The following is a 14,734-nucleotide window of genomic DNA, read 5'->3' on the forward strand; positions in this document are numbered from 1 at the left end:
TAAGAAACTTTTTTATGTAAAATAGTGCTGGCAAGCAATGTCTAGAATCATCAGCTGACTTTGTTTGATAAAAGTACCAGATTTCACCTGAGAGCGTAACTACAGACGAGTAGAAAAACAGATGTGAAGTGGTAATCACCGATAAGAAAACATATATGAATGACTTCAACAAGGTTGCTCTTTACTTCTGATTATATGATGTTTCACTTACGAAAAATTTCAAATGATTACTATTTCATATTTCTCTTTAAATTTACGGACACGACAATAAATTTTCTTTATAATAAACTCTTGTTCCTTTCTTCTTTTTCTTCCCATTGTAGTAAAAAGTTTAATGAAGTTAACTCTTGGATCAATGGTGTATCATAAATCCAATCATGTTGCGTAACACAAGGTGTATATTGAAAATATTACCATTGAAAGAACAGTATAAGGCATGTAACTACTACATGTTGAACTGAGTGTGCACAAATATTTATTAGAGCGCACAGAGATTAAAGCAAGCACCAAGTTAGATGTATTTCATATACTTTTTGATAATTGTATCATTATATTGATAAGAACACTGTGTTATACGTGAGAAATGAAAGAGAAAATGTAAAGAACCATATTCTAACTCTGAAAATTACTCAATAGTTGTACCACATGAATTAAAAACAGCATGTACAAGCCGTTATAAACTTGGTTGCGTTGATTCATAGAATGACTTTCTTGAAATGACTGTGGACATAAAACTGGAGCCTTACAGCAACCGTTCCCCATAAATTATCTCCAGTTGACGTTTTGGTGTCAACTCTGGATAACCTTGACATGATCCTGGAATGTGTCCTAGGAAACTATGTCAAACTATGGTGATACTGTCATTGCTGGTAAAACTTTCAGTGGGTAGCAAGAGCAATGCTAACGAATTGTTTTGAGGCTTCTCAGACAATTGACTGCAAAATGTAGAATTGTTCACTAGTGCAAAATAGAAAGACACCATGTAAAAGGGCAAGAGGCTGTAACATTTGACGATTTTTTCACAGATTTTTTTTTTAGTGTTCACTACATCTTGTTTTACTCCCCAAACATGTTGAAACACCTATTATTCAGCTTGTTAACGCAGCTTTTGCACATATAAAATGCACTATTTTTACGTCAAAATTCTGGTCAAGACCAGAATTCACTTGTCAAAAATAACACTGAAGTTTACACGTATACAGACTGGGTTGACAAGCTGAATGCCGTGTATCTCAACATACTTTGGGGAGTAGAACAAGGAACTGTGGTTGACATAAAAAACAAAAATAGTGAAAAATCATCAAAAGTTACAGCCACTGGCCCTTTAACCTATACATGTATATTTTGAATTGTGGACCTGTTTGGAATGTCACTTGCCCAAAATGGGCCAAATGAAACAGAAAACAATGGCAGAGCAAAATTGGTTTGAAAGTAGTCTCGAATGGATTCAATAAATTCTCGATGGGATTCAAACTTACAAGGTATGGCACACAGTTACCTAGCAAAGACAAAACTGCTCGGCTAAATGGACATTGGGAAACTGATACAGTACATTGGAAATCATCTACAGCAAATTTCCTGGTAAATTTGATGGTTGAGAAACTTAATTACCTCACTTGGGGTGTTTTTGTTCAAATATTTTAAACAGGTGGCAAATGCTTTGATAAACAGTCATGCATACAGCCGATAAGTTTTACAAATTTTACCGAAGTTTAAAAGATGTTGGCCCCTTGGAGATCAGAACATTTTTAACAGAAAGACAGAAGTCCAAAATTAGTGAACTGTGGTGAATTTGTTTTCAGTCTAGCTAAAAATGAATATACGCTGTTTACTTAATATTCACTAAGCAAGGTTGCAGTACACGTTAGTACTTTGTATCTGCAGGTACTGCAGTGACTGAAAGAGTGCTCGAAGCAGAGTTTCACAAAGAGTGCAGACATGGGCAACAGATTGTCTGCAGGGTAATTCATGAAAGATTCAGAACTCTAGGCATCACCGAAGGCTAGAGTTAACAACCACTTCAGAAGACACAAGATCCCATGTATTTGAAAAGGCAATCGGTTGTGCCTACAAAAAGGAGACACTGGTCATCCGTTCACTGTTGATTTCCCTTGCCCAGGTGTTCATTGAAAGCATGTGACTTATCTGAGAAAAGCCCCTAAGTGGTTTTCATTGTTCAACTTTCCCTCGAGACACTGCTTGTATATACTTAGCCATGACAAAAAATGTCAAGGTAGTCCCTGGCAGAAAGTCCGTTTCTTTCCTTTCATCAATTTGCAGCTAATCAGCCCATTAGACACTGCTCTGGATAAGTTGAGAACTATCACGCTTCAGTCATGTCACACATACCCTAGCCAAACTTTCCATAGTGTTTCTCTTACTGCAGAAATGCTGTATCAAAAGAAACATAACGCTTGACAGACATATACAAGGTTGACTGGTGTATGTCATGTAGCCTAGTAAAACTGTTTGTTTACTTTGAGTTGTTTGTACCGACATCTCAGAAATCACTATTCACATCTATTCAAAACACACCAGATACAGATCTTGTCTGGCAGCCAAGTCCCATGCAGACTGGTTTTGTCATAACATTCCCTGAGAAAGCAAGCTAGCTTTCTGGGACCTGGGTAATTCCTCAACTCCTTTTAACCCCCTTCTTCCCATTCTCCTCATTACAGATCAAACTTTACCATCGAAAACAATGGGATCAGTTCAAATCATCGTGGTGAAAGAGTTAAAACAACCTAGCTAGCAGTTTCTTTACAAACTCCATCTGTGTACCAATATTTCAAGTAAGTAACGACTCATATAATTCTGGGCTTACTTACAAACTTTTTCATTTTTTAAACAACATTAAATCTTAGTTTTCTTTATGAACAGAATTTCTTAGCCCATGATCACCCCAAACTCCCCATAAACAGGTCCAGAATCATTTTTGATAACAATTGTTTTGGGCCAAACCATTATTGTGAAAGGGTTAACAAGTGACAAAAGAGCCGACACCACTTTCTTTGTTCACAGCAATTAATACCTAATTACTGGTACCTGGAAGAGCAGCTAGTCATGCATGAATTCACAATTCATGCATACTTCAGCCAGGGAGGGATTACTTTTGACAACACTGCGGTTAGAAAAGCTAAAGCATCCAAACACTTACTCTGATGAAAGTGTAATAGAGTGTTCATGGACGATTTGAGGACAATAGAATAGAGGTCAGAGGTCAATGACCTGAAGGACATATTCAGAAATTCCAATGTCACTAGTGGAACTTGTGGAAGCCATCTGTATTTTGTGCATACTACATGTAACATTACACCCTCTGTTCCAAGAAATCACATGTAATTTTCTGTCCCAGTGAACTTACATTAAAACAACAATGACATGCTTTATTTTCCTTCCTTCATCCTTATAAGGCCAAAGTAATTAAATTCTTTGTTTTGCGTCCACTCTAAATGGGAAAAGTACGCGTCTAAGCGGCTGAAAAACACACACAAGAAATTAACACGATGTAATTTGATTGCAGCAAGTAAAAAAATGTAACAAAATTTTAGTTCAGAAAAGCTAAGCGGTCATGTCCAAAATTTCCTATTCAAATACATTGTGTGTGTTTTTCATGAAAACCTTAAAAACCTACGCGGGTGGGGACGCAAAACAAAGAATTTAATTACTTTGGCCTAATCTGACTTCCAAACTCAGAAAATTATCCATTCATATAAATCTGAACTTAACGGCTCTGTCTAGGATAATGTATAGCAATTGATAAATATGGTGGACATTGGTGTTACACCAAATTTGATCATGAACAGGTTACCTTTTCACATAACTTTGCCACACTCTGAGGCCATAACCTCTGACAGTTAATAACAATGAATTGCTGGTACTACAGAATACTTCACATGAATTATGTCATCTGATCTGTGAAATATCAACTCATAGTAAACATCATAACAGATGGAAATGGTTTCCTGCAAACATTACTGTGTTTGTATCAGACAAACATTGCGCATAATTCTCTCTCCTCTTGTCCCTTCCAGATTTTTCAATTTTATACAGTACAGGAAACAACTTTCCTGACAGGATAACCAAACCAAATGAAACTCATTTTCCTACAATTTTAACAAAATACACACTGGCAAGCATTTTATTTACACTACACAAATAATGAAATGCCCACTTTTATTTGATGTTTGTATGACAGAAAATTTCAACTTATTTTCTGAACAGTTTTAAGCATGATGTAAATCTATTTTATATTTACTGATCAGAGGTTACAAAACACAAATGACATGTTATGAACTTATTGTGTCTAAGCTATAATGTTGATTGAGGAGAAGTTGACCTGCGTGCAGTAAAGCTATAGAATGTATCAACAATATAAAGTTCAATATCTTTATGCAACTCGTATTCAAGAATGAATTTTAACATTACTGTGGTTTGATTAAACCTAACTGCATAAATTTTAAATCATATTACAATTGTTTTCATATCTCAAATCCCCTTTTGAAAAAAGTTGTGATCATGAAAAAATTCAAGAGATAAGAAAGTTCACCAGAATGTGACGTTTTACAAATATGGACGTATGGTTTGATACATCATACTGTTTGATTTGTCAACTTGTATGTAGTTCAGTCTGTCTATATGGCTGACATTTGTTCATCTGTCTGTCTATCTGTCTGTCTCTATCTCTGCCTCTGTCTCTCTGTCTCTCTCTCTGGCTGACCATCACTCACATTGTATCTCTATGTACAGATGGTTTCATAAAAAAATACACATATTTACACGTATTATTCATACATTACAAGAGGCTTTGCAACTATTAAAATGTGAAGATACACCAAAAAGAATCTTATCTTTTTGGTTTATTACTATAAACATAGAGAGATTTCTGTTGTTGAAGTCAATCCACCTTGATTCAGCAATGTTCAAACACAAAATGCTGTTCACTACTGCTTGTACACAGGGAGCAGTAATTCAATTGTACAGCAAGACACTGGCCTGAAGGCAGCACTATTTGATTTCCATCCTCATTGCAATACACTGTCAAACCAAATACTAACAGACATGGTTGTACTATTATTGTCAGTGCGTTAAGTTTTACTGTCCCAGCCAGACTCCCCTAAGAAAATTTGCCTGTTAGTTGTGGAGAAATGAACAGAGCATTTGAAAGATTTGTCATGATATTATGTTTTATATTTTTTCAAGGCGCTAGATAACATTAACCAAAAGTGCCTATAAAAATGTAAGGTCAAGAAAATCAAGACTTTCACTGTCAAATTCCTTTCTGAAATCCCATGTTATCCAATATACATGACAATGACCAAAAAAAATGAAAAAAGTTATTATGTAATACAGCAAAACAATCATAAATTGAGCAAATCTCTTATTTCCTGGTTTCATATAAAGTGCAAGTGAGATATTTTGCATTGTAGATAACTGACCCTTATCTTTCCAGAAATGTCAGAAAATATCAGTGATTATGTTTAAAGCTAGTTTTCAAAACCTAGAAATATTATACAGGAAAGAGAATACAATACCATTGTGGAGGACATTTGACCCATATGTTTTAGTCAGCAATTAAGCTGACGCTAATTTTCAAAACTCTATTATAAAGAAATAATACATTACCATAGTGGAGGACATTCAACCCATATGTTTGAGTGCATGACACCTTGTTGTGACTGTGACGATTTCAATTATTTTTTGCTTTAATAATCAACAGTCTTTTGCTTAAAGCCCCATTAGGTATCGTATATCATTTTCCATTTTTTTCAATAAGAAGGTTTGAAATCAAAGGCAACTTATGTAAAAATGCCCACCAGAGTGTGCCCACTTAATTTTTTTTCAAATATTGGCCACAAACGCAACACTTAGATTTTCACTCCTTGATAATTTTGGAGTTGCGACTCAAATATGGCCACTGCAAATATGCATGTGAGCGCCTGAACTTAATTGACTAAAAATCCATCACCAAGGAGTGAAATAGTGACAATTTCAAACACAGTATGTCATAATAGCAGGAATCCAAAACATCTTTCAAGTGATAGGATTGTGTTAAAGTAAATGCAAAAAGATACAGCAAGTGGGACTTTAATCATACAGAGGCAGTCCTATTTCACAGAGCAGCACCTGTTCATTATTTATCTTGTTACATTGTAAACCTTAGACAAGCACTCTTATTCAGTTGTTTTATAGCACTCATATGTACACATCCTTTAGTGAGTACATTTGTACAGTCTGGGATGTTACTTTGAATGAAAATTCATGAAAATGAAGCAGAAAGATGCATCTCATCCATCGGCCTTTAAATTGCTGCATATTTTATACTTTACTGTTTTAAACCAACTTGATTTCACAATGATGGACAAAATTGCAAGGAAAAGTTGAAGAATATATGAAATTTTGTATTCATACCAACCAGCTTGCAGTATTCTCATCCTTTGTGAAATACCATCCTGGTGGTACACATTATCAATTTTATCTCCCACAATCACTTTATCCTCATGGGGACTTTGACAATACACTGGTACTTGGTAAATTGTATATTCACTACCTATAAATTGCTGGCAATGCACATTGCAAGGATGAATGTTAACCCTTTGAGTGATGTAGTTTTTCCCACCAAAATTTTAGTGCAACATTACACCAATATTTGTGAATTTTTCTGCAATTGTTTTGATAATTTTGGACCAAATGGACATCGTGTTTTGTTGGCTACAGTTTATTATCAAAATTTTGGCAAAAATCTGAAAAAATCGACTGGAGAATATTTTATAAGAGCGACAAAAATTGACTTTGGCACTCAAAGGGTTAAGGTAGAATGCGCTTCAGGGACAGATATTTAGACTCCCTAACTTTTACAATTCTTTTCTGTTCTACTACTTGTGGTAGCTCATTTTAAAACTCTCAAAGTAAGAAATATTTTCATCGTTTTAGTCTTTTGAAAATCAAAAATTTTACTTTTCACTATAGACTCAGGGATGGCAGACATTTTGAGTTTCAAATATCGGTAAAAGTCAAGTAATTTGTTTCGCTAGTTGCAAACTTTGCACGGTTTTGCTTTGGTAAGAGAATGGTTGAAAGTTCATTGAGGAAAGATTGAGCAAAAGTTTAAGTCTTTCACTTTAGATATGCACACTACCTTATTAGGGCATTCTGATGCCTGTACATTCGCAATAAATTACCCTACCAACAGCTAAAAGGGATGAAAACAACGTTTTCTTACAGGATGTACATTTTAACTTATGTTCCAAACAAAAGCTTTCACATGAAGTGAAGTCAATCTTCAGTTTATTCTACAGATGTTTGGATGAGTTCAGCCAGTGTACTTTGTCCTCTTTTCTGAATTCCATTGAGAATGGAATCTTCATCAGTTGTTGCCATGGCGATGGCATGCTCACACCACCTACTATTGACACGACCCAAAATGTCAACCCAGCTGAATTTTCAAAAGAAGTTCTTTGTATTTCTGACACAAGTATATCTCAATTGGAACAAAATCACAAGCAGTGACTTCTAAGTGTGATTATATCGTACTCTTTATCTCATTTAGGATGCATCATTACGATTTTAACAGAAAATTTCACAAAAGGGTACAATAGATGATTATATAGAACTATCTCACTTTTAATAATTTTATATAAAATATTGATCTAGCTTACTTGAGATACCAATAGGGATGAAAATGAGTGAGATTTTTCTGCAGTTGGTAAAATGGTCATAAAATCCAACATTGCCTCTAAATTCAACTAACCAGTAGCAGGGTTCAGAGGTGAATGCACATGTAACGACACATTCCGTGTATCACAGTTTTGATAATTCAAAACACCAGCCCCATTCAAACACTCTCTGATACAGTAACTCTTGAGTCATACAAGTACTGGTTTGTTTTAAAAACACAAAATCAATAAATTACCCTTTAAGTTGGTTAAGAGGGATACATCTGTGTACTGTAACCCACTTTTGAACAAATCTGGTTCAACCTTATTGTTTCCTGTGTTATGGTTGGACCAAACCACTAGTACATGGGGATGAATGGGTTGATATTAATGTGCTTACTGAAATGACTACAATGTACCATGGGTTGGATTTCATGTTTTTATCACCAAAAAATATCAATTTTCTAAACCTGACCTCGCTTCCATAACGTATTTCATTATTCTACATTGACTCATGTATACACCTATGGTTGCAGTTTCAATTCCAGTTCCTGGAATGTCAAAACGGGACCTCATGACAGAATGACAATCAAAACTTTCCTCTCTGAAGAAACTTACATAACACCCTAAACAAGTGATTTATAAATGAACCACCTGTTTTGTTTAGATCAGTAAAAATTAAACTTGTAAAGAAAAGATGGTAATATGCCTTCGGGGCAGATATTCAGAACTAAAACTTTTACAATACTTTTCTGGTCTTTGGCACATGATTATTCATTTTGAAGATGAGAAGTAAATTGAAATTTTCACTGTCATGCTTTTGTGGAATATGACAATGGAATATGAAATGTGAAATATGAAAACTTTTCACCATAAAATGGGGACAGCAACCATTTTTAATTCAAATATCAGTAAATTTTAGGTAGCTTGTTTCTCTGGTAAGAAAATTTGCACCATGCCACCAAAATAGATTGTGAAAGAGAATGGCTGAAATTCCTTGAGGGCAGTTTGACTTGAATTTTAAATCATCAAGTTTTGATATATGTTCTAGATAAAGCTAAACTTTCGCCAAAGAAAGCTTAGGAATACACCAAACTGTGGTGAATGCATTAACTGCAGTCTCGGATACAGAGCTGTATTTAATGTGTGCTTGCAAACACCTTGACTATTTGCACATAGATCTGTTCTTTCTGTGAGATGTGCAGTAGACCTGCACAGGTCTCCCACACTGCACTAATTGTGCTTGCAAAGATCAGTAACTTAACAACAAAACAGGTGTTGTTTTTGTCTGAGCCAGTCTATACAACCTATCTCCCATACCGCTCTTATTGTGCTTACAAATATCAGTAACTTAACTACAAAATAGGTGTTGTTTTTTGTCAGTCGCCTATACATGTCTCCTACACTGTACTAATTGCGGTTGAAAACACCAGTAACTGAACTACAAACAGGTATTGTTTTTGTCAGTCAGTCTATACATGTCTCCTACACTGCACTAATTTAGGGTTGCAAAACAAGTAACTAAACTGCAAATAGATCTATTGTTGCTGTTGGACATCCAGGGAAAGCCTGCATGTAGATATCACACACAGCACTAATTGTGGTTGCAAAAACTTCCAATGGCGCTATTGTTTCTGTCAGACTGTCTGCATGCATGGTTGCAATAAAGCATTGGTTTGTACTTTACACACACCAGTAGCTTTATTTTGTTCAGCTGAACACATGACAATAGATCACTTCAGTCTATTCCTGTTCCATTCCGGATCTCTGATCCAAATGATACAAACATGTCTGCAACAACTCTTGGTACACAGTAATAGAGGCAAATATTGTTGGGAAAATTCTGCATGCTATATACAGGTGACAATTTCAACCTCCAATGTAAGTGCTGTGAAAATTAACAGAAAAGGAGAACATAAGCAGTTGAAAAGAGACAAAATGCCTATATATATTCTATACATTATAGGTTAAACCATCATACCTACATATCAACTTATTTGTACACACTGCCTTCTGTGAAAGTTGACTCACATTTGAACTGTATTCAGGAGTCTATGAGGAGAAATAGGCCGATAAATGAATGGCTTGATGCTGAGGTTTTCAGGCTAACCTGATTTCTGTTCATCTGCAATGTCATTGGTCATCTTCGGATCTGTTTTCAGGTTCACAGGTCCTATGATCTGACAAAATCTAGATTAAATTTCTCACAACTTATTATGAGGTAGCTATACGGTTGCTGAATCTACTTGTTACTAATGAAAATGTGTTGACAGGAATGACACTATAGTCTGAAGATTCCAAACCTATAAACTTCACTGATAACATGATTGGAAGTCAGAGTTGTCCGATAACATCACATACAAATTATCATCTACCACTAAAATTGGCTACGTAAGGAGACTGTACACCCTGACACCCCACTGATAACATGATTTTCAGTCTGGTAACACCATACACAAATTGTCATATGCTGCTATCAATGGCTATGTAAGCACTAGAAACACTAATATACCAGCAAATCCATTCTGTACACATTGACTTTACAGTCACTGATGGTTTTCATCAGACTCTTCAATGTTTAGACAAACCTTGACCCTTGTACACATACCTGTGTTTTCACTGATGCATAACTTGTACAGTTATTCATCTATACCCAATTCACATAAGTCTCCAATTCAGCACATAAATTTGATGCTTGTACGGCTATTCATCTTACCCCCATTCAAATAATTCTCAAATTCAGCACATAAATTTGATGCGGCAAGTTTTACCGAGTCCCAAATTAACTGGTTACATTTATACTGTGATTCATATGAAGCAGTCACTTGCCTGGATCACCTACACCCCTGGGCCCTTGTCTGCAGGTCTGCAGGTCGTTACTGTGTTTTGGAATAGCCAAATACTCAGTATTTCAGTGTGTATCAGAGACAAGACCTACACAATGTAGCTGATAAAAAACCTGACAATTGTCAGAAGTTATGATTACTAGAACTCCATAATTTAACTACTTTTTGCTGATAAAAAGGCTGAAAATTGTCAGAATTTGCGATTGCTAGAACTCCATAACTTTACTATATTTTGGAAACTGATTTTGCGACCAACTTACAAGGCTTTGCTGAAATGTAATTGACATAACATGCACTTGAGAATGGGCTCTGTTGCTAGGCGACAGGGGAAATTGTTGCAAGTAGATGAGCAAATGGCTAATTAATGTTGTTTGTTCACAACAAGGTGACAGAATGTGAGGACATGTATGACAAAAATATCTACACCACTGCAACAAAAATAGAGAGAGAGTGAGCAATGCACGGATTTGGAATAATGAACAATACACTAGTACAGAGCATATCAGGCTGTGGGTTTGCTAGATTACAACCAAGCCTAATTCTCTGCTCTGTTCAGCAAACCTAACCAGCTAGATTTTAGACGACGGATAGCTCATTTTTAGCAGAGTTTCACCCTGCCACTGCTAAATTTTGGTGAGACTTGGTCATATTTAGATGGTAAAGTTGGACCTTCACACTACAAAATAGGGGTGAAAGGGTTCAGTGTTAAATAAATTTTTGTCTATTGGAAGATGCACAGGCCAATTATGAAGTATTTTAATGCCTCACTTTACAGACCTATTTTAGCACATACTGGCTGAATCACACACTCCCCTTTCAATTTACAAATGGTTCAATCTTCCACAGACCCCATCTCATACTGATCCAAACCCTGGCTTTGACAAACAGGAAAGGTTGGACCAAAGTACACCCCTGTGAAAAATAAATATTATGCAATGCAGTCTATTGAAGATTTACCGAGGTCATGCTTGGAGCAAGTTTGGAAGAAAGCCCCGCAGTCTGGATTAATCCTGTGAAATATGTGCAGCCTTTTCAATGTGCGTTTTCAGGGTTCAATCCCTGCACTGTAGATGAAATTCAATGCAGTCTTTCTGCATCTGAGAGAAAACCTTCTACAGTGGTAAAGTGCGATGAAATTGGTTGTCCAAAATGTGAGCTGACACAGTTTAGGTGAGGTCAATTGTTTTGTGCACCGGATATTCACATGGATATTCACATGAATACAACGACATCGGAAAGTTAAATAGAGGAAAGAAGAGTTCCTGGGAAGACTCAACAACCATGTGAAGGAAACTGCAAGAAACTCACAAACTGAACGACACAACAGCATTACACTGTCGGAGCAGGCGCTTGATGCATAACATGATAAGACCTACAAACTGAGACAAAACTAATAACAACAAAGATGTCATATCAGAATCTGATTCATTCATACAGACATGTTGCATGCAGGAGGTTGAACTCACAACATTGTCTGATCTGGGGCAACTTCCCGGGGTAAGTTCTTTCACTGTACGTGACATGATTCATTCAAAATCTGACTATGTTTCCGATTGCCGCCAATACAATATTTGATAATGCAAAACTTAATTATATCTGAACTGTGGTGACACTGATATTTGAAATCCTTTAAATATAAGTGTATCATTCATTGCATAGCCATTTTGACTTACCAAAATTTGTAGGCTATCCTGCTACGGTTTCCTTGTGTCTGCTATAGTCCGTTAGCTAAAGACAAGGGTGTTCACTGCACAGTGTGTCTTTAGTTATAATGAATGAACTTTGTAAACAATTCCCACACATAAAGTTATACAGATTGTCCTATTGTTAGATGGGGGTGGGCAGTATCACTTTTTGAGGGGTTGCTCTGTCTCTTTGCAAGGGTCATGAAATTCTGCAGATTTTAATGATAGAAATTTGGTTGACAGTTTTGATGTATATATTGGTACTTTTTTCACAGTGATTTATATCATGGTAAAATTCTCTCATTATCAAAGGCTACCAGCAAAGTTCTATTGTCCACGAACACACCAATGCGTGTTGAACCTGAAAAGACCACAAGCTTGGCCATCAAAATGGTTTCTTTATATTTCTGTACCATCAAGGTTAACCCTACAGCACATCACATCCTGTAAAACATAAAATTTCAGCAGTAAAGGAAAAAGTGAACCACAAAGATGGCCTGTAGCAATCTAAAATCACCCACAGAAACGGAAAAAACAGACCCCCTGCCCATAGTTTCCCTATGATGTGGATTAAAGTTATGACTCGATGATCAATTCTTCCTCTAAACAGTCCTCACTAGCTTTAAAATGAGCCCCCACAATGGTAGGCCAAAAGAATATTGTAAAGTTTGAAAGTCCAACTATCCATCCCGGGGCGAATTCTACCTTAATATGCAAAATAAATATTTTTCTGATAATTTGCAGGGAATTTACAGAAATTACTCCAACAGGAATGGAAAATGGGTTATCTTTGATCACCTATGATTTCATTGCACCGCAAAGGATCTAACCACAAGCTGCACTTGCAAAGACAGGCACATATGCGTTCTCTGACAAAAGCGGAACATATTTTTAGTTTATTTTAGACTCAAGTTTAGTTCCTATATATTCATCATATGCAAGATTCAATGACAAAGGACACCTGAAACAATATTGAAAAATTATGGGACTCTGGGACCGAACAGGGCATGTCCTATCAGTAGCGTGGCTTTTTTACAGCGTGGCTTTTAAAGTTCCTGTTTAAATGGTTTTAGTGGTCAATGCTATACATGCTCTTGTCGTCTCTCTCATTGCATTGAATTGTGGAAGTGTTACCTAGTGTTTATACGGCAGAAATACGAAACTGAAAACCTAACTTGTCATCAAAACTAAATCATTGGGGATGACTCTGCTTTATTTGGAACGCCAAGCACCAGTCTTGTCATCACAAGTAAGAAGGCTAAAATGTCCCTGGTTAATTTTAGGGTTGCAAAAACCTGTCTGCTGTCATGACAAAGTAGTCTAGAATGTCCAAGATTAATTTGAAGAGCTGCAACCAAGGGCAGAACCCTGCTGATTATAATGGTATGGTTCTGTTTCACCTTCATTTGGTTTTCTGCTTCACATAAGCCACTCTTTAGGAATTCTTTTTTTGATATGTACAATATGTATAGGTATAGACTGACATTGAGTATCCTTTGGTGAAATGTTTACACTTCTGCTGGCACAGTCGTAATATGCAATGATGCAGTGAGTCACCTCTACAGAATAATACCTATCACCACAGGGAATAACACAATGTATTAATCTGTTTTCAAAGCTATGTCCCTGCAAAAGTCCAATAGCAGTAGAAAACTATACAAATTACAATTGCACCAAATTTGACAATGAATGGCTTACAGAAAGCAGAATTTAAATTTGTCCTCCTTTCAACAGCAACATTGACTTGAAAGAAATCACCTAGAAACTTACGCAGTGACTTGAAAGAAATCACCAAGAAACTGACAAGGTGATTTGAAAGAAATCCCCTAGAAGCTGATATAGTGACTTGAAAGAAATCACTAAGAAACTGACAAGCTGACTTGAAAGAAATCACTAAGAAACGCTTCAACTCCCACAAGACTGCATTCAGAGTTCACAGTGACAGAGTCTTCACAGTTCAGGCGGTCACCAATAAATCACTTAGCTTGTGTTGTGACCTTTGACCTCACAAGCTACCTCCAATCGTGTCACTTTCTCTAACCTAAGATGTTTTATAGTTCCAGTGAAATTGTAATTCTCCGTCTGACCTGCTGAATTTGCTCCATCTGTTCGAAGGGACTTATTTGGGGAAAGCTCACCAAGCAGAGCCAGTAAGTGGAGTCACCTACCATGATCTTATGGTATCCTAGACAACTCTGCTTGACAATATTTTTCAATGAGAATAAACTTTCTGGCATACAGATAAGTGAGACATTCAAATCACTATGGGACAAACATATTCTTTTTTTATGTACCATACATCAGATGGTGGCTAGGTGGCTAGTTGAAGTTCATGACTATTTTCTCATCAAAAAATCCATTCTAACCATCACACTGCAGGAACAGGGTCAAACCATTGCAGAGGCATGAAGCTTGAAATGATAATGTCACTGCACAGGACTGGCAAATAATTGTCAGATGCACGAGAACATAGGCAAAACAGACAACCCTGGTATGTTTCAAGGTGCTGATTACATAGAGACAAAGACTTTAACTTAATCTAATACTG

General features: G+C 36.3%; 1 protein-coding gene across 11 annotated transcripts in view; it reads right to left on the reverse strand.

Moving 5' to 3' along the window:
• Positions 1-14,734, reverse strand: part of LOC139120186 (putative leucine-rich repeat-containing protein DDB_G0290503) — a 176,847-nt gene that overhangs the window by 84,315 nt on the left and 77,798 nt on the right. The gene's annotated exons all lie outside the window — the stretch shown is intronic.

This window comes from Ptychodera flava, chromosome 2 (genome assembly GCF_041260155.1).
Source record: "Ptychodera flava strain L36383 chromosome 2, AS_Pfla_20210202, whole genome shotgun sequence".
Taxonomy (NCBI): domain Eukaryota; kingdom Metazoa; phylum Hemichordata; class Enteropneusta; family Ptychoderidae; genus Ptychodera; species Ptychodera flava.